The sequence below is a fragment of the Lissotriton helveticus genome, chromosome 7 (assembly GCF_964261635.1).
Source record: "Lissotriton helveticus chromosome 7, aLisHel1.1, whole genome shotgun sequence".
Taxonomy (NCBI): domain Eukaryota; kingdom Metazoa; phylum Chordata; class Amphibia; order Caudata; family Salamandridae; genus Lissotriton; species Lissotriton helveticus.
The window spans coordinates 180,189,744-180,213,266 of record NC_136068.1 but is presented as its reverse complement, the minus strand read 5'-3'; the positions used below and the strand labels follow the sequence as shown (position 1 = coordinate 180,213,266).

The 23,523-nt window shown below is 42.9% G+C and overlaps 1 pseudogene across 1 annotated transcript in view; it reads left to right on the top strand.

Moving 5' to 3' along the window:
- Positions 1-23,523, top strand: part of LOC144768989 (uncharacterized) — a 641,387-nt pseudogene that overhangs the window by 525,381 nt on the left and 92,483 nt on the right. Inside the window, exon 10 of the transcript XR_013598658.1 lies at positions 2,577-2,714. The product of XR_013598658.1 is annotated as an uncharacterized LOC144768989 (transcript). The remainder of the gene's footprint in view (positions 1-2,576; positions 2,715-23,523) is intronic.

Here is a 23,523-nt window from a genome sequence, read left to right as displayed (position 1 = left end):
AAGACATTCTTTCAATATCTATTTCAAGTCATCTTAAATTTTCTGACTAGTCGTCAATACCTGATTCCCACAAGAGCAGTGAGAAATCGATTAATACATTTCCAACTGGTCCCGTGAAATTCTATATAAGATACCTGGGTGCTGTAGAACATCAGAAATAGTACTCCAAATATTTATGCTTAGGTAACCAATTCCAATCTTACAATGAATCTGAGGCATAATTAATCAGCTCAGAAAGTTGGGACTCTTTACAAATATGCTGGACCTGTTAGAAAAAAGGGAAGTAATCATGCGCTTGTAGAGTGAGAATCACCTTCCGCCTCCTCACCCACGCGCACAAAGCCCTACACGACCAAGGCCCGAGCTACCTCAACAACCGGATCAACTTCTACACTCCCACGCGCCTCCTCAGATCAACCAGCCACGCCCTCGCCGCCGTCCCCCGCATCCGAAGAGCGACAACAGGAGGAAGATCCTTCTCCTACCTGGCTGCCAAGACCTGGAACTCACTCCCGTCCGACCTGCGCATGACCCAAGACCACCTCTCCTTCAGGAAGAAGCTCAAGACCTGGCTGTTCGAGCAGTAACGGCACCCCCCCCCCCTCCCAGCGCCTTGAGACCCTACGGGTGAGTAGTGCGCTCTATAAATGTCTTGATTGATTGATTGATTGGCAGCAAATTCAAATGCCTTCCCTGTGCAAATGTGTTCAGGTCTGTTTCAATATAACCCTAAAATGGCTCAACAGGTTCTTAAAGACAAACAATTGTTTGATAGTCAGTGAGCCGTGAGATGTTTCAACAATTATATCCCAGCTGAATTCAAGGCACCCTCCAAAAACCTTTCACATGATTTTTACTAGAGTCTTGGCACTTCCATTGAATTTTTGTCATAAGAGAGCATATTGGTATGGCCATATTTAAATGATTGTCTCACGCATATGAAGTCTTGGTTCATGGTGACTAACAAATGGAATCTCCGGTATTGCAGAATCACGGGTTTCTCCTAAATCATGGCCATTATTAGCTGAAACTGGTTCATTATCTAAAATGTACATAGGCATAGCTCAGAATATTTCTCAGAGCAGTTTTTCTGCCCCAGGACTGGACTTAAAGACAGGGTGTTGAGTTTGTTTTAGATGGAGATAACATTGGCCAAAGACTAGGTCGGGGTACAGGGACCATGGTGAGCCTACCAATGCATTTAATTGGCCCAATTCAATGTGGATGCTGATGTTAGCATGTTTTTTGCATTAGTTCATGAGAGCTGACAAATGTCTTCATAGTAGCCTGGGCAAGACTATAGGATGTGCAATTAGAAGGTATGTAAGAGCTTTCCTAACTTTGTATGGCTGTAATGCTTTGTTTCTAGTGTTGATCAAATCTGCCAATGGTCTGTAGTGGTTCAGAACTGTAAACTGTTGAGCTCCTAGTTTCTATGGTATTCTTGGAGAGGTTTAGGCTTTGAATAGGACCAAACTTTCTTCTCAAGGGGTGTTCTTTTTTCAATGTGAACAGAAAATTTAGCTGCCATATTTTGCTGAATACTCTTATTGAGGAGCATAGGTAGGTTAAGCAATTGAATTTTATCTGACCAGCTGGGATTCAGTTGCATTGTTCTGCAGCGTTCTGCAGCTTACTGTCTGGGCAAACATGTATTCATGATTTTTGGCACAGCAGGCAGCAGCGAGAAGTTTTTAACATCATGTATGAAAGGATGAGTCAGGAAGGCCTTTTCCCTTGTCTTTGAGAAAGCAGTATCGGCACTTACCGCGGCTCCTCACAGATGTTTAACAAGTAGAATGGCAGCTTCTTGGCCAGATTGAGTTGTTTTATCTCTATCAAATGTTTGTAGGTCTGTCATGTTGGATATTTGTATTTCCTATTAATGGCTGTTCCTGAGCTTTTATACAAGGATCCAATTTTCTGGCTTTAAAGCCAGAATGTCCCTGGTTTGAAGTGTGCTGTTTCTATGGTTTTGATGTGCTGTATATGAGAATACGCATTGAGAGGTAAGGGTTAGGCTCAAGCAGAGCATCAGGCCACATCCATGCTGGCATGGTATACTATCAAAGAACATAAATAGCTGGGTGGCAGCAGTCAATGAGGAGGTAAGGCTCTCTTTTCATTCTGTAATATCCATTACCATGATTCTCCCTTCCTCGTCCCACTACTTATGATCCTACCTTCCTGGAGTACCTCATGACGATCCCAGGATAATTTGTAGCAGAGTGATTTGTTGGTGATAGCGACATCTTCATGTTTCCTTCCCTTTGAGAGAAGGATGACCATAAGGGCAGCAGGGGTCTGAGAAAAGGTGCGATGGGAGTATTGCCAATGGAAGGGGGAAATTTGTTAGGGCCTGCACCTCCTACCTAGTAATGGGTTCAGATGAGAAAGGGAGAAATGGAGAAATGAAAATAATGGGTAAGTGATTGAAACATTCTAGGTCAGAAACAAATCGACTAGAACTACGCTCTCTTCTTGCAGTGTGTTCCAGGTCATTGTTGTGTATGCAGATATTATGAGGCAGAGTGTCTCCCCTCTTTACATGTAATTCATTCATTCTGTTTCTCCAGACAGACCTGGCTCTTGCCCAGCTGACGACCTGAAGGCTGAGAGAAAGACTGACGCCTGCACTTCGGACAGTGAGTGTGCAGAGGGCAGTAAGTGCTGCTTCAGCAATGGACAGAAAACATGTTTGCCATTTGTGGAAGGTACGTGTTGCACAAGGTACTGCTTTGCAATCATGTTTTGAGGTTCGTGGACAGAAGGTTATCTAGGGGCCTATTTACAAGCTCCGTTGCATCTCTCTTGAACGAAGCAACAAGAAAATTGGATTTATGAAGCTACGCAAGGCCACCTTGTGTGACCCTGAGTGGCTTCATAAATCTTGAGCAAAGCAATGCAGCGCAAATCACTGCGCTGCCTTACTCTGCATCATGGAGGCATTCGATGGGTGTTGTGTGGGTGTTTGCACACAGCATCCATGGATTTTGACGCATACCCTGATTTACCAGCAGTGGCAGACCAGGAAATGTGCCAAAAACCTACGCCTCCGTAGATGATGCGTAACAAGGGGAAATATCTTTATTTCTCCTCTTTTTTTACACAGACAGAGGAAATGACTAAGGGATTGTTTTTGTGCAGGAAGGTACCCCTTCCTGCACTAGGGGTACCTTCCTGCACAAAAACAATCCTCCTTAAATCACAGACACCCTTGTACCATAGTGCAAATGTGCCTGTGATGGCGCTAGGCAGCCAAAATGGTACCAGTTCAGGGGAAAAGACAGGAATGCACCGTATTCTATCGAATGTATGACATTACAACGCATGCTTTTACATCGCATGTTTTTACAATGCTGTTTTTACAACGCACACCATTACAACGCATAGTGCTTTGGGGCGCTGGATAGTGAATAGTTTAATTTACTATTCCAACTCCAGTCCCCGTGGATAGTAGGGAAGGTGTTGGACAGTAAATTAAACATATTCCCTATCCTAGAGCACCCCCCAGCGCAAAGCGTTGTAATGGTTTGCGTTGTAAAAGTTGCGTCGTAAAGGCACTGCGTGGTACAAGTTGCGTTGTAAAGGATGTTTCCCATTCTATCACTTTCCTTGTTAAGCAGTGCAGCGCAGCAAGTGGCTCCTAGTGTCCATGCACTGACATGGAGAAAATCGCGGGCTAAACCATTTGGAATATACCACTGTGCCAAAATATATCAATCCTGTATTAAGTTTATCTGCAAGTGGGACCCACACTGAAAACACACAAATAAATATCCCATATGATTTCTGTTTTAGCTAAGCTACACTTAGGTCCTTATCACGGTTTAAGGGCTAAATTCAGATCCCTCTGCAAATGATGACACACTTTCTGGAAGTACCTTTCCAGCACTGACACCTTATCTCTCATAATAACATTAATACACCACAACACAAATATTCAAGGAATTACAATGTTATATGATATTCCTGACTAAATCATACTCACTTTTGGTGTGATACTTGTGCTGGTACTATGATCATTACTCTTAGCATAATTGGGCCTAAATAATGTTGGCCATTCACAAGGATGCACATTCCTTCCACATTGTGGGAATTCTTGGTGAAACTGTGACCCTCCCTTTGATAATTTCGACAACTCTGATGTGTGATGGTGATATATGTTCATGTAAAGAATAATCCACCCAAGTGTGCAGAACATTGGAGATCTTGATGAAGACATTGCTGGTAGAAATGTGCATTTATTAAAATTGAGAACATATTAATTTCTGGCAGAAAGACAGTGGCAGCTAATACGGATCGGGGTTGAGGGTTGAGGGCAGGAGCAAGGTGGGGGATGGAAATAATTAAAAAAAATGTACCTCCTTCCCTCGTCATCCCTTGTCATCGTCCCTCCGCTCCGGTCGGTACAAGGAAGCACACCAAGGCTCCCCTGACCAATCACAAAGCTGCAATTGGTCTGAGTACTGTGATTCGACCATTAGTCAGGGATTGGGGACCTAGGCATGTTCTCCACCCAGACTGTAATGCAGCCTTAGTGGAGAACATGAAAAGTGCGCATGACTGATTGGGTGGCAGGCCAAACAGTAATTGCACACTTAGGAGGGTACTACCACTCCTCCCCAGCCCTGCTCTATGAGCAGAGCAGCCCCGCCCGTCATGGAAAGCTGTTGTAGCAGGACAAATAAAAGTGATAATAACATCACATTCTTATAATTTTATTCTCCCTTTCTTAGACTGCTGCAAAGCAGTGGGGCGATGCTCCTCTGCCTAAGCGGAGGAGCCACCACTGCAAATAGAGTGTTTTTATTCCTATTTTGTTTGCAGCATTTGTTTAACCTAATTAATATTCATGTACCTGACAGCAGAACATGTATTTTCATAAAATGATAAATTGATTGGATTAACAAAAGATATCTGATATTTGAGTTATAATTCATGCAAAGTTTGGAGACTTTTTACTAATATTAATTTGTGCAAATAGCACTAGCTAATATTTCCTAACATTAGTGTAATGATGCCATCGTGATTACGGTTTTCCTCAGACATTATCACTATTGCTCATATGGGGAGAGAGCACGCTGCCAGCAAGTAAGCACCATTTATCTTCATTGCATTCTTGTAGATTTTGTTTATAGTGTTTTTGAATCAATCTCAAGTAGAAATGTGTTTGCACTGCTGGTGCATTTGATGCTTGCATTATCACACACATGTCTGAGTTCAGCAGAAAGTACCAGGCAGGTTAAGGGGTGCTTGAAATGGCGCTTGCAGTATGTCAAGTAAATCAGTGCACTGTCACAGACTTGAGTAGTGACGGTGACCCCTCTGACAAAGCAGCTCACAAAATAGCCCTTAACAACTATCACAACTGCATCAAAAAAGACCAAGAGATCAACGATCTCTTCCCACATCACTACTGTGGCCAACCATACGAAGTAGCTTTTCACAATAGTCAAGGAATTCTCCAATCCAGTAGCCATTGAAAACAAACATCCCCCCTCCCAGGAACTGTTCGGCACCCTCTCTGACCACACATATCCAACTGTCAGACCTCATAAGCTAAAATCAAATTCGGCTCCCCGGCTAATTTGAGTCCCCCTCATACTATAGCCATGTTAGCTTCCTCACTTATTCCATCAGTCGCATCTTTATGTAATCTATTGCTGTTTTCATCTACCGTCCCCCGGTAATAGAAAGCTGCTTATGTTGAACCTATTCTAAAAAAAATTCACCTTGATCTCACCGACCCCGTCCATTATTATCTCATTAATTGGCAAATTGCTGGAATCTCACGCAACTAAACAGCTGTCATCCTACCTGGAGGATCACTCCTTGCGGGAAGGCTCTCAGTCAAGCTTTCGCCCTCTGCACAGCACAGAAACCACCCTTGTAGTGGTAACAGACTCTATCAGCCTTTCTATGGATGCCGGCAAGCCAGCTATGCCGGTTCTTCTCGACCTGACGGCGGCATTTGATACCATGTCCCACCCTATTCTGATTCGACGCCTTCAGGAGATAGGTATGCACGCACTGCCTTACACTGGCTTGCCAACTTTTTGAAAGATAGAACTAAAACCATCACTCTGAGTCCTTTCCAGTCTAAGACTGTGTTGATGAACAAGGGAATTCCTCAAGGCTCTGCCATAAGTCAGACTCTCTGCAAGATTTATATTGCCCCCCTTGCTCGGTTAGTCAAGTCCTATGACTTCGAGATAATTTCTTATGCTGATGATACTCAGCTGGTCAACTCTCTCTCTCTCTCTCTCTCTCTCTCTCTCTCTCTCTCTCTCTCGCAAGATAGGGAGGATGTTAAACAGCGATTTTTCTCCTGTATGAGAGACATTGCCAGCTGGATGTCCTCAAATTGTCTACAACTGAATGTGGACAAGACCTAGATACTACTTCTAGGTAAAGCTCATCTTCACTGGGCTGAGGATTGGTGGCCGATGGAACCTGGCCCTGCCTCCACTCCTAGAAGCACATTGAGGTACTTGGGTATCCTCTTTGATAATATGTTATTGATGAGGGACCATGTGGCATCTACAAGTGGCATGTGTTTTGGGACAATGGCCATCCTTAAGAGGGTTATTCCAGTGGTACCACTGGACTCTCGCAAGACCCTTGTCCTGGCCTTGATTATCACCCGCCTAGACTATGAAAATGCAATCGTAGTAGTATTAAACACCTCCCTCCATGCCAAAATGCAGATAATTCAAAATACCGGTATGCAGACAGAATATCGAGTTGGAAATGTCGTGATACAGAAATATAGACAGAAAGAATATCGTGGTCAAGAATATTGATTTTAAGGTAATAAATGTCGCTTTTAAAAATATCGAAGTCATTAATATCATTTGCAAAAATATAGCTGTTTAAAATATCGATTTTTTATTTAGTGATATGTATTTTAGTATGGATTTTAAATGTATGTGGTCTACTTTTTTGTATAAGTATTGATTTTGTTTTTAATATATATGTGTTAACTTTCTAGTAGTTATCAATTTCATTTTAATTAAATTTTGCGTTTTGTAGTTCCGTAGCGGGTTGTGGGTTGATAGGGGAATAGGGTGTGAAGTAATATAATTATAATACATGAATGACTATTTTTTATTTATTAATTTTTATTTAGTTGAGATTTTATAGTGTTACTTGTGGGAAGTCATTTATTATTAATTAATTATTACTGGGTTGATAATACTAATTAATTCATTGTGCTAATATAATTTTTTAGGAGCGGGTTGTGGGTTTTATAGGGGTAAACTTATTACTATTTATTTAAATAAAATTTTATAGTGCTAATTGAAGGGTGGAAAGTAATTTATGTTTAATTAATTACTAATTACTTGATCATTAATATTAAGTCATCAGTTGATAATTATTAAGGGTAATTCTTTATTTTTTGTGTGTGAGTTTTAGTTTTATAGGGGTAACGTTTGATGAGTAAATTATTTTGTATCTGTTTTAATTTGTTTTTTTAATCAATAATATTTCTTTAATTGATAGTTAATTATGCTAATTATGAAGGTACATTTGTTTAAAAATTTAGATGTGTGTTGTGAACTGTGAGGTGTCATAGGTTAGGAAATGAAAAGGATTACATTTATGTAATAATTAATGTTTTTGTTGTTAAATAGTTCCTAATTAAAAATTGTTATTTGTTTGTAAATTATTTTTAAATTAATTTAATATAATATTTTTTGGTATTTGTCATATCTATTTAACATTATCATATGTTTCTATTTTTTAGATTATTTTAATATTTTGCTTTTTTTATCATTTTTGTTAGTGATATTTTGTTTGTTTTAAATGTTGAACTGACTGGAGTGGGAATATTAATTATTAGCCCTCCGCTATTCAACACTTTCCCTATTGTTGCACTAATTGGAGTGGGACTAGTATTTCTTACCCCTCCATTATCCAGCACTTTCCCTAGTGTTGCACTAATAGGAGTGGGAATCGTATTTTCTATCCCTTCGCTATGCAACACTTTCCCTAATGTTGCGCACACTGGAGTGGCAATAGTCATTTTTATTCCTCCGCTATCCAACACTTTCTCTACTGTTGCACTAACTAGAGTGGAAAAAGTAATTTTTACCCCTCCGATATCAAACACTTTCCCTACTGCTGCAGTCACTGGAGTGGGAACAGTCATTTGTGTTATTTCCCTATCCAATACTTTCTCTACTGTTGCACACACTGGAGTGGAAATAGTATTTTTTACCCCTCCGCTATCCAACACTTTCACTTATTTTGCTCTCACTGGAGTGAGAATAGTATTCTTTACCCCTTCGCTATACAACACTTTCTCTACTGTTGCACTCACTGGAGTGGGAATAGTCATTTGTATGCCTCCGCTATCCAACACTTTACATATTGTTGCACTCACTGAAGTGGAAAACGTAAGTTTAAAGACTTTTAAATAGTTTAATGATTTAATTTATAATATAATGTTTCTTTATTAGATTTTATGTTATTGGTGTATGTATGTATATATATATACATACATACACTGGCGGTCGCCAGTAGGTATATATAGTTAGGATTTTTTCTCTATGGGATTTTTGAAAATTCTATGTCTAATAACTTTGGCGTTTGTGGACGGAATTGGCTGAAATTTTCAGGAAAATGGAACATTTTGTTTCTGAGCAGCCCCTGAAAATTTGGGGGGGTTTCGTCAAGGGGGGGCCGAGAAAAAAGGGGGGTCCCAACACGTGTTTTTAACATTGAGTTTCCCATAGGGCGGTTGGCCTCACTTTTAGCCCGAACGGCTGAATGGATTTGCACGAAACTTGGCAAAATTGTAGGGACTGGTAGCCCGATGTGCCTTTTGTAGGTCTCAACATATGTGCTAAAGTGGATTTTGAGAAATTAACGTTCAAAAAAAGATATATATCTGTAACAGCGGACCGGGCAGCGCTCCAGTACGCGTACTTTTCGCGCAACGGAGCTTTGTGAAGCGAAGCTGATTGGTTCTCCGGCGTCTGTAAACATTCCAAACAGTCCGTAGCGGCCGCCATCTTGTCTCTCGGTAGGATCGAGAGACAAGAGGAGGCCAAAGCGAAGGGGCAAATGACCATAAGGGCGCATAGTAGATCCTCGCTGACCCCCTAGGTTTGATGTGGAGGTTTTAAAAGGGCCCCGCGGGGCAAAAAAAAAAAATAATAATGATAATCGAACGGCTGAATGGATTTGCACGAAACTTGGTAAAATATTAGGGACTGGTAGCCCGATGTGCCTTTGCTAGGTCTCAATATATGTGCTCCAGTGGATTTTGAGAAATTAACGTTCAAAAAAAGATATATATCTGTAACAGCGCTCCGCTTCGCGTAACGGAGGTTTGCGAAGCTGATTGGTCATTCTGTCACTGGGCTATAGTTGGGCTACATCTGGCTGATATTTGGGCTACATTTGTTTTTTTTGTCTCTGGCGGCCATCTTTGGGCTACATTGGGCTACATTGGGCTTCATTGGGCTTCATTGGGCTACATTGGGCTACATTTGGGCTCCAACATATATATAGGCCAATGTAGCCCAATATATATTTTTCAAAGTTAATTTTCGTAAAAACCACTGGAGCATATATCTTGAGACATAGCAAAGGCACATCGGGCTACCAGTCCCTACAATTTTGCCAAGTTTCGTGGAAATCCATTCAGCCGTTCGAGCTAAAAGTGAGTCCAACCGCCCTATGGAAATGAAGGAAATGAATGGGTAATTTGTAAATAGCAAATAGCTCATCGCAAACTAGGAATGGTAAAGAATCGCTATTTATTCCTTAAAGTTCGCTATTTAGGAAATGCAAAAAACTTTGATGATACATATGGCGGTTCATCTCTAACAAGATAAGAAGCATAGGGATAGATTTATGATGACTGGCGCATCACCAGGGATGTGTTAGTCATTCTGTGCCGCTGTTCCGTCACCTATGGTGTGCTGCATTTACAATGCGGCGCATCATGGGGCAAAAACAGCACAGATGCGTGATGTATCTGTGCCGTAAAGGTGGCGCATTGCTGGAGTTGTATCGCAAGTGTGATGAAGCTCCAGCAAGGGTCAGGGGTGCCCCTGTCGCAGGGTTTCTGTTCTCACACAGAACTGTGGACAGAGGATTGGAACCTCGGCGAATTAGGGTGCCCCAAAACTCACCTTAGTAATCAAAAACCCCTTAGCAAGTTAGGTACAGTGTCACATTGGATATAACAAACTCTTAATGTTTAGACAATCCAGAATATGAACTTATAGTACCTCAGGATACGTGGAACTCATGAACAGTCGGTCGTTAGATATTTCTTAGAAACCAGAACATGGAGTTAAGAAGAACACATGTGTATTTGAAATGTTTATTTACTAATGCCGTCTTCTCAGGCGTAGTATCTTAGATAATACAAGTACACATATTATCAGTAGCAAAATTACCAGCATAGTTACTAGTACATAAAAAGCGAATGGTGACAGTATGTTAACATGCTGTAAATGAATAAGAGTTAGCAACACTTATAAGCAGCCACGGGCCGTGGAGGGAGTTACGGTGGGGCAGGGAGGCGGGGAGGGGGAGGGGCAGGGTGGAGAGGGCTCCACCCTGCCCCTCCCCCTCCCCGCCTCCCTGCCCCACCGTAACTCCCTCCACGGCCCGCGGCTGCTTATATCTCACCCTCCCTAATACACATATTATATTATTTGCTAAGAAGGTCTGTTTGTGTTGGTTTAGGGCGTGCCCATACTTTAGTGTCTTAGATTTGAAGGAATCACATCAGCATACACCAGCTCTCTCTTCATGTGAACCGCATCAACTGTTGTGTATGTGTGTTCGGCAAAGCAATATAAAACCCGCCTCATGCCCAGAATTGGCAGAAGCTGCACTTATGTTATGAGTATGAAGTCGTGGAGATCAGACCTCATAACAATTCTGTATCGTGTTGTTCTTGAAACTTCAGCACTCGCTGTACAGATATAGTTTAACAAGCAAAGCAGATAGTAGAGCAATAGCATATTATTCTTATGTAAACCACGATGAACTACTAGGTTGAAAGCTAAAGCAACAACTAAGTGTCGTGTGCAGAAGTTGCAAAAAAGGAAAAATGGCGTTTAAACCGGTAATGAGCCCATGCTAACTTAACACGGTGTAAAGATATCCAGGACCTAGATGACACCTCCCCATGATCCGGAAACGAACTGAATAAGATAATAGAAGTGCCATCTCATGAGAGCAGATTGCAACTTTATATGTGGACGGTCCGCAAGGTAAAACATTAAAAACTAGGAAAATGTAATGCTAAAGAAAAATAAAACAGCCAAGTACTTTATCGAGTCTTAAGCCAATAGGCAAGCTAAATAATAAAAACTTGACAAATAACTCAATGAATTGTCAATGAAATGCTAGTACTCAGCATATCAAACATGTAAAAGGTCTATGACATAACTGTGTAGGCAAAATAAGCTGCAACAGCCTCCAATAGGAAGTCACCGTCTTCATCCGAAAAGAGTTCAGCCATCCAATTTAAAAGCGGAAAAGAACATACGTGCTCTCCCAGCACCGGATTCTCTATCACCATCAGAGGACAGCTCGGTGGGTTTTCAAGAAAGCTCTGTTCCAAGAAAGACTGTGTTGCCGCCAGTAAATTCCAGGGACCAATTAGTCCATGCATCAATGCCACAGCCATAATCCTTTCGCCAGGACAAACCAACTCGTGAGTAATGATAGGAGTCATCAGCTGATTAAAGTCGACGTCAGGAGAAACCGGTCCGCAGAGACACAAATCAATGGCCCAATCGAAATCACAGGTCAGGCAGTGAAATACAGGCTGGACACAGGTGAAGTAGGAGAATCGAAAAGATAATCCATATGCCGTGCTTAATATCGCCAACGGCATTGTGCCATAATATTCTAGCATGCGATTGCGGAACAGTGTCAGCAGCTGCAGGGCGGGAGCTTGCACAGGAGGGACATCCATATTTAAAAATGTAAAAAAGCACAAGAGCGTCCGCTGGTAATGCAAGTAAAAATGGGAATCCACGAAGCACAGTGGAGAAAATAGAATGAAAGAAAGCAGGGATGACTCCAAAGATTTTCTCAAATGAAGTCACGAGACCACTGGTAACAACTTTAAAAAAGTGCGCCAGGGCCTTTGTGGAGGACGCGTTAAAGATAGTCCGAACCATCTTGCTGAAATGCAAAGGCGAATCAGTATTGAAAAGGGTCTGCACCTCTGTACGGGTGTTCGCTATGTGAAGCACGAAAGTTTCACGGGCCGAACTCAAGGCCACCTCTCTCTGAGACAAAAGAGCTCTTATTCTTGCCATGCCGTTGAAATCTGCTCCCAAGGTTGGTATTTGTGGCCAGATTGAAAACTCCCTATGTTCATGTGTGGGAGGAAATAGAACATTTCTGCAGCAAATAACCCGTTCACTTACTGTTACGATAAAAGGAATACTTTTAATTAACCCAGAACAATCTTCATTATTGAGCATCAAATAACTACCATTTTCCAACAACTTGAACGTGGGGATGATAGCAGGAACTGGCGTGCCTTGCAACACGCAAGCCATATTTGGTCGGTGTTTGTTGCATGAACCGTGTAACTGTATGTGCCTACACATTAGTGAATGATCTGGCGTCTCAGTGCATTCCTCTCCATTCAGATAAACTTCTTGATCATCTTTGAAACATCTGTATGTGAACAGTTTTATATTTTTTGGGGTTTTTCTTGGAGGGGGCAATGAAAACGATTCATTGTAAAGGGCTCAACAGGAGCAACAAAACAACAAAAAAGTATTTATTATTTGGGGCGTTTCCTACAAACTTGCATATGATAGTCAATAGCTCTGTTGATCAGAGTGATGCTTCTTTCTCCGTAGCAAATGAATCCACTGCAATGTACGCAGACTTGTTTTACTTCATGAAATCTCGTTTGTATATTTGGCACCATCTCCCTGCCCTCTGGTCCCGTTACTTCCGGTACAACAGATCTTCTGGCCATAATAGGGAGATTATCTAGGTCGTTACGAAACTGTGCAGCACTGTAGTTGTTAGGATGCCACCTAGTCATATGGCGATGCATTGTGTAGTTTCCGAAACTGTATTTTTTGTCGGTCCCTCTGGACAGTCTATCTTGACATATAAGGCAAGTTACGTATCTTGCATTTACTTTTTTCTGACCTTTGGGAATTTTAAAAAATTGCCAAATGAAGTTTTCTTTCCGGTGAGACGTCCTGGGCTCCTCAGGCAAAAAGTGCCTCTCTTCGTGGTCGTCGTCCTGTTCTTCTTCTTCCTCTTCTTGCTGAATTATAACTTGAGCAGGTGGTCCACTCTTCCTTGGATGTGGTGGAGGTGGTGGGGAAGCACCAGCTGAAGCTACTAAAGAAGCCATTGCTCACTGGTAACAAAGGGTCTTTCTCTCACAAAGATGAAAGTCAGAGTGAGGAAAGAAGGAGGGGTTTTCATCATTTGGGAAAAACAATAGTTCTCAACCAATGAAAAGTGTTCATTTTAGATTATATGACCTAGTCTTACATCATTAGGAAACCAAAAGCGAAATGAACCAATGAAAAGTGTTATTACCAAGTCACATGACCTGCTGTGTTTACGTTAAGCGCTTTGCAGGGCCTCCAGGTTTGCTTCTAGAAACCTGTGCTTTGCGACTCAGTAAGCGTACCAGTTCGCTAACGTAGCACGTCATATGACGTATCACGCGACAACGCGAAACGTCATGCGGACGGGAGGCGTCACGATGTTGTTTTCTAACGCGGCAGTTGCGGTAAAGAAACGTTTACCGGCTCGCGGTCTATTTCGCGGCATCAAGGTCAGCTAACGGGAAGCTTCCCGATTCGCGAAGCGGGAACGAAGAAAAAAAAATATTTAAAAAAAAAATTATTAATAAACATATAAAATATATTTTTGGATTTAAAGAAGAATACATTTTACAGCTACAGATATTAGCTGTTAAAAAACCAATGAAATTCACTGAAAAAACCATAGGTTATAGACCATATATAGTTAGGAATTAGCATTTACAAAAACCTTGAAAATTCACTGAAAAAACCATAGGTTATAGACCATATATAGTTAGGAATTAGCATTTAGAAAACCTTATTTTACTCACACAAAACCATTGAAATTCCATATATAGTTAGTTGCACTAACTATATATCGCGCACCCGCAATCCACTGCTGATGATGTCACATATTACATCATTCATGACATGGTCAGTGACATCACTGATGACATCACTGATGACATCTCAAATGACATCACTGATGACATCACTGATGACATCATCCAGTGACTGTGTGTTTCTGTAAAGTTTAAATATGTTTTACATATTGAAGAATGAGTAGATGTATAAGTGTCTGGATGAAGGATTTAGTAGGTGCGTGACTGACTGTATGAGTGAGTGATTAAATGTGTCTCACTGAGTGCATGGGTTAGTGACTAAACTGTCTTAATTTGTGCATCATTATGTCTGTTGTTCTGTAAACTGCTGCATGTGTTGATCAGTAGCTATATGAGTAACTATATGGGTTATTGATTGATTGTCCAAGTATTTGTATGGGAGACTGAGTATGTGTGTGGCTGGCTGGGAGATGTGCAGATCAATGTGTACTTGTATCAATGATTGTATAAGAGAATAAGTATGTGTTAGTATATGTTTGAAAATGTAAGGTACTCTATGTTTAAATGGAAAATGGAAAAAATAGAAAATGGAAGTGTGATTGATTCTTTACAGGACTGACTAGGTGTGTGAGTAACTCCATGGATGAGTGGCAGAGTGTGAGTGTCTGTATAGGTGTATGAGTGCATATGATAGTGTTGTAAAGATGAGTGATTGTATGTATGAATGATTGTATGGGTGAATGAGTGAATGTGTGTGTAGACATAGGAATCAGTGAGTGCGTATGTAGTAACTAGTATTGGTGTGTCTATGGTTTTAAAAATTATATTCTGTATTTAACACTGGGTGTAACAGAGGTTATATTAAAGTGTGAGGAGATGCATTGTATTGTCACATGAATGATATCATCAGTGATGTGACCATTGATGTCAAATGAGATGTCATCAGTGATGTCATTTGAGATGTCATTAGTGATGTCATCAGTGATGTCACTGACCATGTCATGAATGATGTAATATGTGACATCATCAGCAGTGGATTGCGGGTGCGCGATATATAGTTAGTGCAACTAACTATATATGGAATTTCAATGGTTTTGTGTGAGTAAAATAAGGTTTTGTAAATGCTAATTCCTAACTATATATGGTCTATAACCTATGGTTTTTTCAGTGAATTTCAATGGTTTTTTAATAGCAAATATCAAAAGCTTTTTTGTGGAAAATGACTAAAATTAGGTATACATAAGCGGCGTTCATTTATGTTCACCACAGCCACTGTTGAAAGTAAAGTGAAAGTCGCGAAACAGTGGCCACGCCATATTGTCCCTTTTAGGCCCCATCATGCACGTAAGTGACAGCCATTTTGTGTGTCATGGCCTCTCTGCCCACTGCCAATAGCCTATGATCGTTCGGAATTGGTTCTCTTTGGGTGATTCTCTATTCACAAATAAGCACAGAGTCGCAATACTCTGTTTAGTCTTTGCGGATAGTAAAGGATAGGTAGTGCAGACTTTTGTCCCCTTTGTAACCCGTCATGCCTATCTCTGCCCCATTTGTTGGTAGTTGATTCAACCCGGACCGTTTAATAGAGGTAGATCATCCGACTCCACCGGAGGACACCCCTAATAAAAAGGACATATATATAAAATGCGGACTAGCCGCTGTATCGTGCTAGCAAACTATAACATAAAAATCGTTAGAAAAAACAAAAGGAATCGAGCAAAATCAGTAGGCCACTGATGGGATCTCTTTTTGACCTCGCTAAAATAGAAACATTAGGAACAACCCTTGACGCCAGCTTCAGTCTGAAACATCCAGAAACACTGTAGACTACCAATTCAATCAGTTCCGGTGGAGCCCCAACGTGACCCGGTAGGGAAGAACTTGCCCTCCCCTCTTTGACTGATGGTTCTTGTTGCCTGTCCCTTCTGTTGTCATTTAACGGAACTTTTTGGACTGTTGAAAGGGGTTCTGGTCCGACCGCTGGTTGGTGGAGACATTTTGACTATATTCTGGACCTGCCCGGCCTCGCCCAAAATGGCGCTGGTATAAATGAGACTCGCAACTCCTTGATGTGTACTGGTTGCTCAGCCTTGATATCACGAGATATGTATGCAGTTTTGGAGCACATGGCGGGCGGGGACGGGTACTGATTGAACATTTGGACATCCCTATTGATATTAAGTTCTGATGTATTATTGATTACTGTACTATTGAAAGTTCAAATTAACTTGTTTTCTAGTGCTCGTAAAGACAGGACTGTGGCAGAGCGTACAAAATCTACAAAAAACACCACTGCCAACTCTTCAATAACTTCCATCACCCAGCACCGCATTTCCAGAGAAACAGCATAGCAAGCTTTCGTGGCCTTTAGAGTTTTCGGAAGCAGTTTCCCAAGACCATCACTGCAGCCATTACAATCCAACAGAGGAACTTTTTCCAAGATGGGCATATTAACAGGGCTGCTGGGGTAATCGGGGCTCTTGCAGCCATTCAACTTAATTGAGGCTTTCACAATGACAGACCGCCCACTGAACTTCGTGCCATGACATTTACTTATAACATTCTGCTGGGTCTTCGCCGAACTGAAGTCTACAAATGCAAAGCATTTCATTCCGCTTTGACATGTAGTGGGTTGAAGTCTTTAAAGAGGTCCACAATTTGCTCCTCAGTCACATCACTTGAAAGATTCCCCAAGCCAGGCAAGTCCCACACCACTTGAAAGGACCTGCCTGGCCTCGACCAAAATGGCGCCAGTATGGGAGCGACTTGCAACTCCTTATGACATTCTAGTTACTTAGCCTTGACGTTATGGGGGATGTATGCGGTCTTTGTGCACATGGCGGGCGGGGAAGGGTACTGACTGGGCATACGGACAACCCTATTGATGTCGGTTTTTCATTATTGATTATTGTATTATTAAAGCTTCGAAGTAATGTTACCCATGATACTCGCCCATGGTGTGCGTATGGACGATTTTATTGTAACTGATCCTGTTATACTTTCAATTATAAAATCAACCTTCACTGATCCTGCAACCGTTTGTCACGTTTAGTTTTTTCAATTAAATGGCTCGCTTGTTACATACTCCTATACCCCTGGCTTTTGACCCTTTCCTACGCGCGGTCTGTACTACCGCCCTCGGGCGATCTATGTAATGAACAGACTACCATTGCCGAAACACAAGGTAATGCATCTCAGAGAGATAAATCAAGTACGTGGTAGATAAAAACATTTTCGTGTTTATGCACGCTGATGTGCTTTGAACGCTGCCCCCCCTCTTTTCTTTTTCTGCAGGTTACATTGGAATTTCAGCTGAAGTATGGAGAAGAGCTAAACCGCACCGTGTTCCACGCGAGGAAAAATAGGCTAGCTCTGTGAGACGGTACATTATATGTAGGAGCTATCTCTGGGAGCGTGAAAGATTGCATGGTATGAATGTGCGCATGGGCCCTGATTTGTACGGTTTGAATGCGTATGTGTGGCGCACGACTGGGTCAATAAAAGAATGCTTTTTGTATGACTGAGGCGTTGATCGAACGGTTAATGGAATGAGAAAAATAAGCCCGAACATGGTATCCGCATGTGAAGGACGAAAAAGAATATAGCACTTTCCTTACTTAGGAACGACTCTCTCTGGAGCTAGTGAATGGGAGAGTAGCCTACACCAGAAACTTGAAGGGTTATTTCAGTACGACGAACCCGACCCCAACCGATATCCCAAATGTACACCCAAAATAATGCGCACCAGTAAGTCAATTTATGTGCTGACTAAATAAGAGAAGTTAGCTCGGCTCCGCCGCCCACCCCGCCCAAAATAACGACAAACCCTATGCAAATATTATAAATATATACAACACACCAGCAAAGTAACACGGTAAAACTTTTTATTAAATAACTATTTACATGGCAGCCTGCTGCAACATCGATCCAAATGCATAGCCCGGGGGCGACACGACGCGCCAAGGCTCGTCCCCAGTACATCCAGAGGTGATGTCCGACAAGTTGTGTGGGAGGATGCCTTGCTGATGCCGCCACCCCCCCCACCCCACCCCCCACCTTCTTGTTGCCTGATCCGGCCAGCTCAAACCCAGGGTCGTCCCGAAGTGCAGCAGGTCCGCGGCTACGCCCATCCGGAAGACGAGGCCCCCGGCACCTATAGGGCGGGGCCTTGCTGGCAGCCATCGGCCGAAGAGGTCGTTGGGTGGATGGCCCGGAAGCACCACGGCCACGATGTTGTTATACTGGCCTTCCCATTCGTCCACCCTGAGGTGGCATCCAGCGAGCTACGGGTGGGGGGGTGAATGCCTTGCTGATGACCCCCCCCTCTTATTGCCTGGTCCGACCATCACATATACCTGCGCCAGGAGACGGCGTGGGGTACACTGGGAGGGAGAGGCGGCGCGAACGAGCCTCCCCCTCCTCCCCAGGTGGAGGTTCCTCAGCTGCACCCCAGCGCTTCACTCGGCCAGCTGAGTTGCGGCCGCTCTTGCGGCACAGTGCCTCACTCGGCCGGTTGAGTTTCGCCTGCTCTTGCGGCTACAGCGTCTCACCCGCCATCCGGCTGAATTGCACCCACTCTTGCGGTACAGCGACAGGCGGCTGCCACTGAGCTCACGAAATGGCGGACGGCTCCACAGACTTGGGCCTGGCCTGCAAGGATGGCTCTGGGCAACCCTGGAACTTGGACGCTTGACTGCTAGGGCATGGGCCCCATTCCCGAAAGCGTCCCCTCAGCCTTGAAGATTCTACAAGAGTCACCGGGGCCCCCGACTCCCGCAGGCTTCCGGTGGGGAGCGACTGCCATGATTGCTCGCGGAATAGCCACGACGTAGCCACGGGATGGTGGTGCTCTCATGCTGACGCCAGCTTCAGTCTGAAACATCCAGAAACACTGTAGACTACCAATTCAATCAGTTCCGGTGGAGCCCCAACGTGACCCGGTAGGGAAGAACTTGCCCTCCCCTCTTTGACTGATGGTTCTTGTTGCCTGTCCCTTCTGTTGTCATTTAACGGAACTTTTTGGACTGTTGAAAGGGGTTCTGGTCCGACCGCTGGTTGGTGGAGACATTTTGACTATATTCTGGACCTGCCCGGCCTCGCCCAAAATGGCGCTGGTATAAATGAGACTCGCAACTCCTTGATGTGTACTGGTTGCTCAGCCTTGATATCACGAGATATGTATGCAGTTTTGGAGCACATGGCGGGCGGGTACGGGTACTGATTGAACATTTGGACATCCCTATTGATATTAAGTTCTGATGTATTATTGATTACTGTACTATTGAAAGTTCAAATTAACTTGTTTTCTAGTGCTCGTAAAGACAGGACTGTGGCAGAGCGTACAAAATCTACAAAAAACACCACTGCCAACTCTTCAATAACTTCCATCACCCAGCACCGCATTTCCAGAGAAACAGCATAGCAAGCTTTCGTGGCCTTTAGAGTTTTCGGAAGCAGTTTCCCAAGACCATCACTGCAGCCATTACAATCCAACAGAGGAACTTTTTCCAAGATCGGCATATTAACAGGGCTGCTGGGGTAATCGGGGCTCTTGCAGCCATTCAACTTAAATGAGGCTTTCACAATGACAGACCGCCCACTGAACTTCGTGCCATGACATTTACTTATAACATTCTGCTGGGTCTTCGCCGAACTGAAGTCTACAAATGCAAAGCATTTCATTCCGCTTTGACATGTAGTGGGTTGAAGTCTTTAAAGAGGTCCACAATTTGCTCCTCAGTCACATCACTTGAAAGATTCCCCAAGCCAGGCAAGTCCCACACCACTTGAAAGGACCTGCCTGGCCTCGACCAAAATGGCGCCAGTATGGGAGCGACTTGCAACTCCTTATGACATTCTAGTTACTTAGCCTTGACGTTATGGGGGATGTATGCGGTCTTTGTGCACATGGCGGGCGGGGAAGGGTACTGACTGGGCATACGGACAACCCTATTGATGTCGGTTTTTCATTATTGATTATTGTATTATTAAAGCTTCGAAGTAATGTTACCCATGATACTCGCCCATGGTGTGCGTATGGACGATTTTATTGTAACTGATCCTGTTATACTTTCAATTATAAAATCAACCTTCACTGATCCTGCAACCGTTTGTCACGTTTAGTTTTTTCAATTAAATGGCTCGCTTGTTACATACTCCTATACCCCTGGCTTTTGACCCTTTCCTACGCGCGGTCTGTACTACCGCCCTCGGGCGATCTATGTAATGAACAGACTACCATTGCCGAAACACAAGGTAATGCATCTCAGAGAGATAAATCAAGTACGTGGTAGATAAAAACATTTTCGTGTTTATGCACGCTGATGTGCTTTGAACGCTGCCCCCCCCCCTCATCATTTAGATTACCACCGCCCATTGCACAAAAGCGTACCGGGCGCTCCCCACGCAATAAAAACGATTTTTGGTTTTTTTGTTGGTTTTTTTTTGCCCCGCGGGGCCCTTTTAAAGCCTCCACATCAAACCTAGGGGGTCAGGGAGGATCTACTATGCCCCCTTATGGTCATTTCCCCCTTTGTTTTGGCCTCCTCTTGTCTCTCGATCCTACCGAGAGACAAGATGGCGGCCGCTCCGGACTGTTTAGAATGTTGACAGACACCGAAGAGCCAATCAGCTTCGCTTCGCGAAGTTCCGTTACGCGTCAAGTACGCGAACCGGATCGCTACCCGGAGCGCTGTTACAGATATATATATATTTTTTTTACGTTAATTTATCAAAATCCACTGGAGCACATATATTGAGACCTAGCAAAGGCACATCGGGCTAACAGTCCCTACAATTTTGCCAAGTTTCATGCAAATCCATTCAGCCGTTCGGGCTAAAAGTGAGGTCAACCGCCCTATGGAAATTAACATGGGAAAAACGCGTTTTGGGACCCCCCTCTTTTCTCGGCCCCCCCTTGACGAACCCCCCCAAATTTTCAGGGGCTGCTCAGGAACAAAATGTTCCATTTTCCTGAAAATTTCAGCCAATTCCGTCCACAAACGCCAAAGTTATTAGACATAGAGTTTTCAAAAATCCCATAGAGAAAAAATCCTAACTATATATACCTACTGGCGACCGCCAGTAGGTAATATATATAAATATATATATATATATACATATATATATATATATATATATATATATTATATATATATTTGTAAATTTTCATATTTACAATTATTAAATAAATTAAAATTAATAGTTTATTAATTGTTTTAAAGTAAACATATATATTACATTGTATATATGTATGTTTACATTTTTTTAATTACATTTATTTGTTATATTTGTTACAATGTATATTACATTTAAGTTATTTTTTTAAGTTAATTTTATTATTTAATATATTTAATATTATCTTTTATACATATAATGAAATCGATATTCTGTACAACTATATTTTGACATCAATATTTTTTTCCAATATTTTTGCATCTGCGGCCCGTGGAGGGAGTTCCGTGTGGCAGAAAGGTGGGGCGGGGAAGGGGCAGGGTGGGGGGTGCTAAATACCGGATTATGGATAGTGTGAGGTAAGTAAACAATTTAATAAATAAAACAAATTTCGTAGCGCGCCCTGCATCTAAAAATGTGATGCATGGCGTGCTACGAATTTCGTTTTATTTATTAAATTTTTTACTGAACTCACATTATCCATATTCCGGTGTTTAGCACCCCCCACCCTGCCCCTCCCCCCCCCCCCTGCCCCACGGATCTTCCTCCACAGGCCGCGGCTGTATTTTTGTACTTGCCATTATAAAAATAGGATGTTGATCTTTTTAACGTTGATATTTATAACTCGATATTTGTGTATGGGGATATTTTGGGGGCTGATATTCTTTCAGTGAATCCAAAATACTGCAGCCCAACTGGTTAATAAACAGCCACCTGGCACCCCTTCTCGCCCTTTGCTTAGAGCCTTGCATTGGCTTCCTATTCAAAGGAAAGTCATTTTCAAACTCTTCTGCCTTAGATATAAAAATCAGCTCCTTCTCTGCCCTCTACACATCTGTACATCTGAAATACAGTGGATGGACCTTCTCACATCTGGCTCTGTACCACTGGAAAAAACTCCCCTTGGTCTTTAGAGCTTGAACTGATTTGCAGGCTTCAAGAAACAGCTGAAAACCTTGCTTTTTTAAATTGCAGCTCCTTACTCTTCTGTTATCTCAGCACCAAGATGCCCTTTTGGGGACGAGACAAGTGCTATAGCAGATACCTATTAGCATAACATAACATAACTTCCACAACAAGTTTGCCAACATCTACAACAACTTCAACCCCCAACCCACCTCCATTAGTCTCGACAACTCCAGCCAAACAACAAACGCCGACCGAACAATAACAATATGGTCATCCATCCACTCCGGGGCACCCACCAACTCCCACTCCCACCATTTCTTCAACCTCGGAACCATCCCAATCAGCTAATAACTCACCAACATCATCAACAGCTCCATTTACAATGCAACCTTCCCAAACAGCTGGAAACACGCCAAAGTGAAACCCCTTCTGAAGAAACTATCTGCTGACCTGAATGTCCTCAAGAATTACAGACCAATTTCCATGCTGCACCTTGAACGCAGTTACCGACTCAACATATCACAGTCAGGATTACGCTCCAATCACAGCACCGATCGCTGCCACAGATGACATCAGAACCCTACTCAACTGCTGAGAAACTTTGCCCCTGATCCTCCTCAGCCACTCAGTGGCTTTGAACATTGTCTCCTACCACACCCTCATCAACAGACTTTTCAGCATAGGCATCCAGCAGAACGTCCTCAAATGGATTGCTCATTCCTCATTGGACGCACACAGAGCATCTGACTGCCTCCCTTCACCTCCGCCCCCAAGAACCTCATCTGCAGCCTCCCCAAGGATCATTCCTCAGCCCCACCCTCTTCCACATTTTCATGACCTCTCGAGCAAACATTGTCAGATCCTTTGGACTAAACATAATCTCCTATGCCGACAAAACCCCACTAATCCTCTCGCTCACCAAAGACCCTGCTAACACCAGAACCAACTTCTGCAACACAATGACCAACATAGCCAGTTGTATGAGAGACAACTGCGTTAAACTCAATTCGAACAAAATAGAAGTGCTGATATTCAGGAGAAACACCACCACATAGGACCACACCTGCTGGCTAGCAGAACTCGGACCAACACCCACGCTGACAGATCATGGGCAACTTGGGCTTCATCATCAACAGTCAACTCTCCAAATCAACTCAGTCACCTCCTCCTGCTTCTACAGCCTTTGCATGTGCTGCAGAATCTTCAGATGGATTCCATTTGACACCAGAAAGACCATCCCTCACACACTCATCACCAGCAGCCTCCACTATGCCAATGCCCTCCACACTGGAATTTCCCCCCATCTCCTCAGAAGACTCCAGACCATA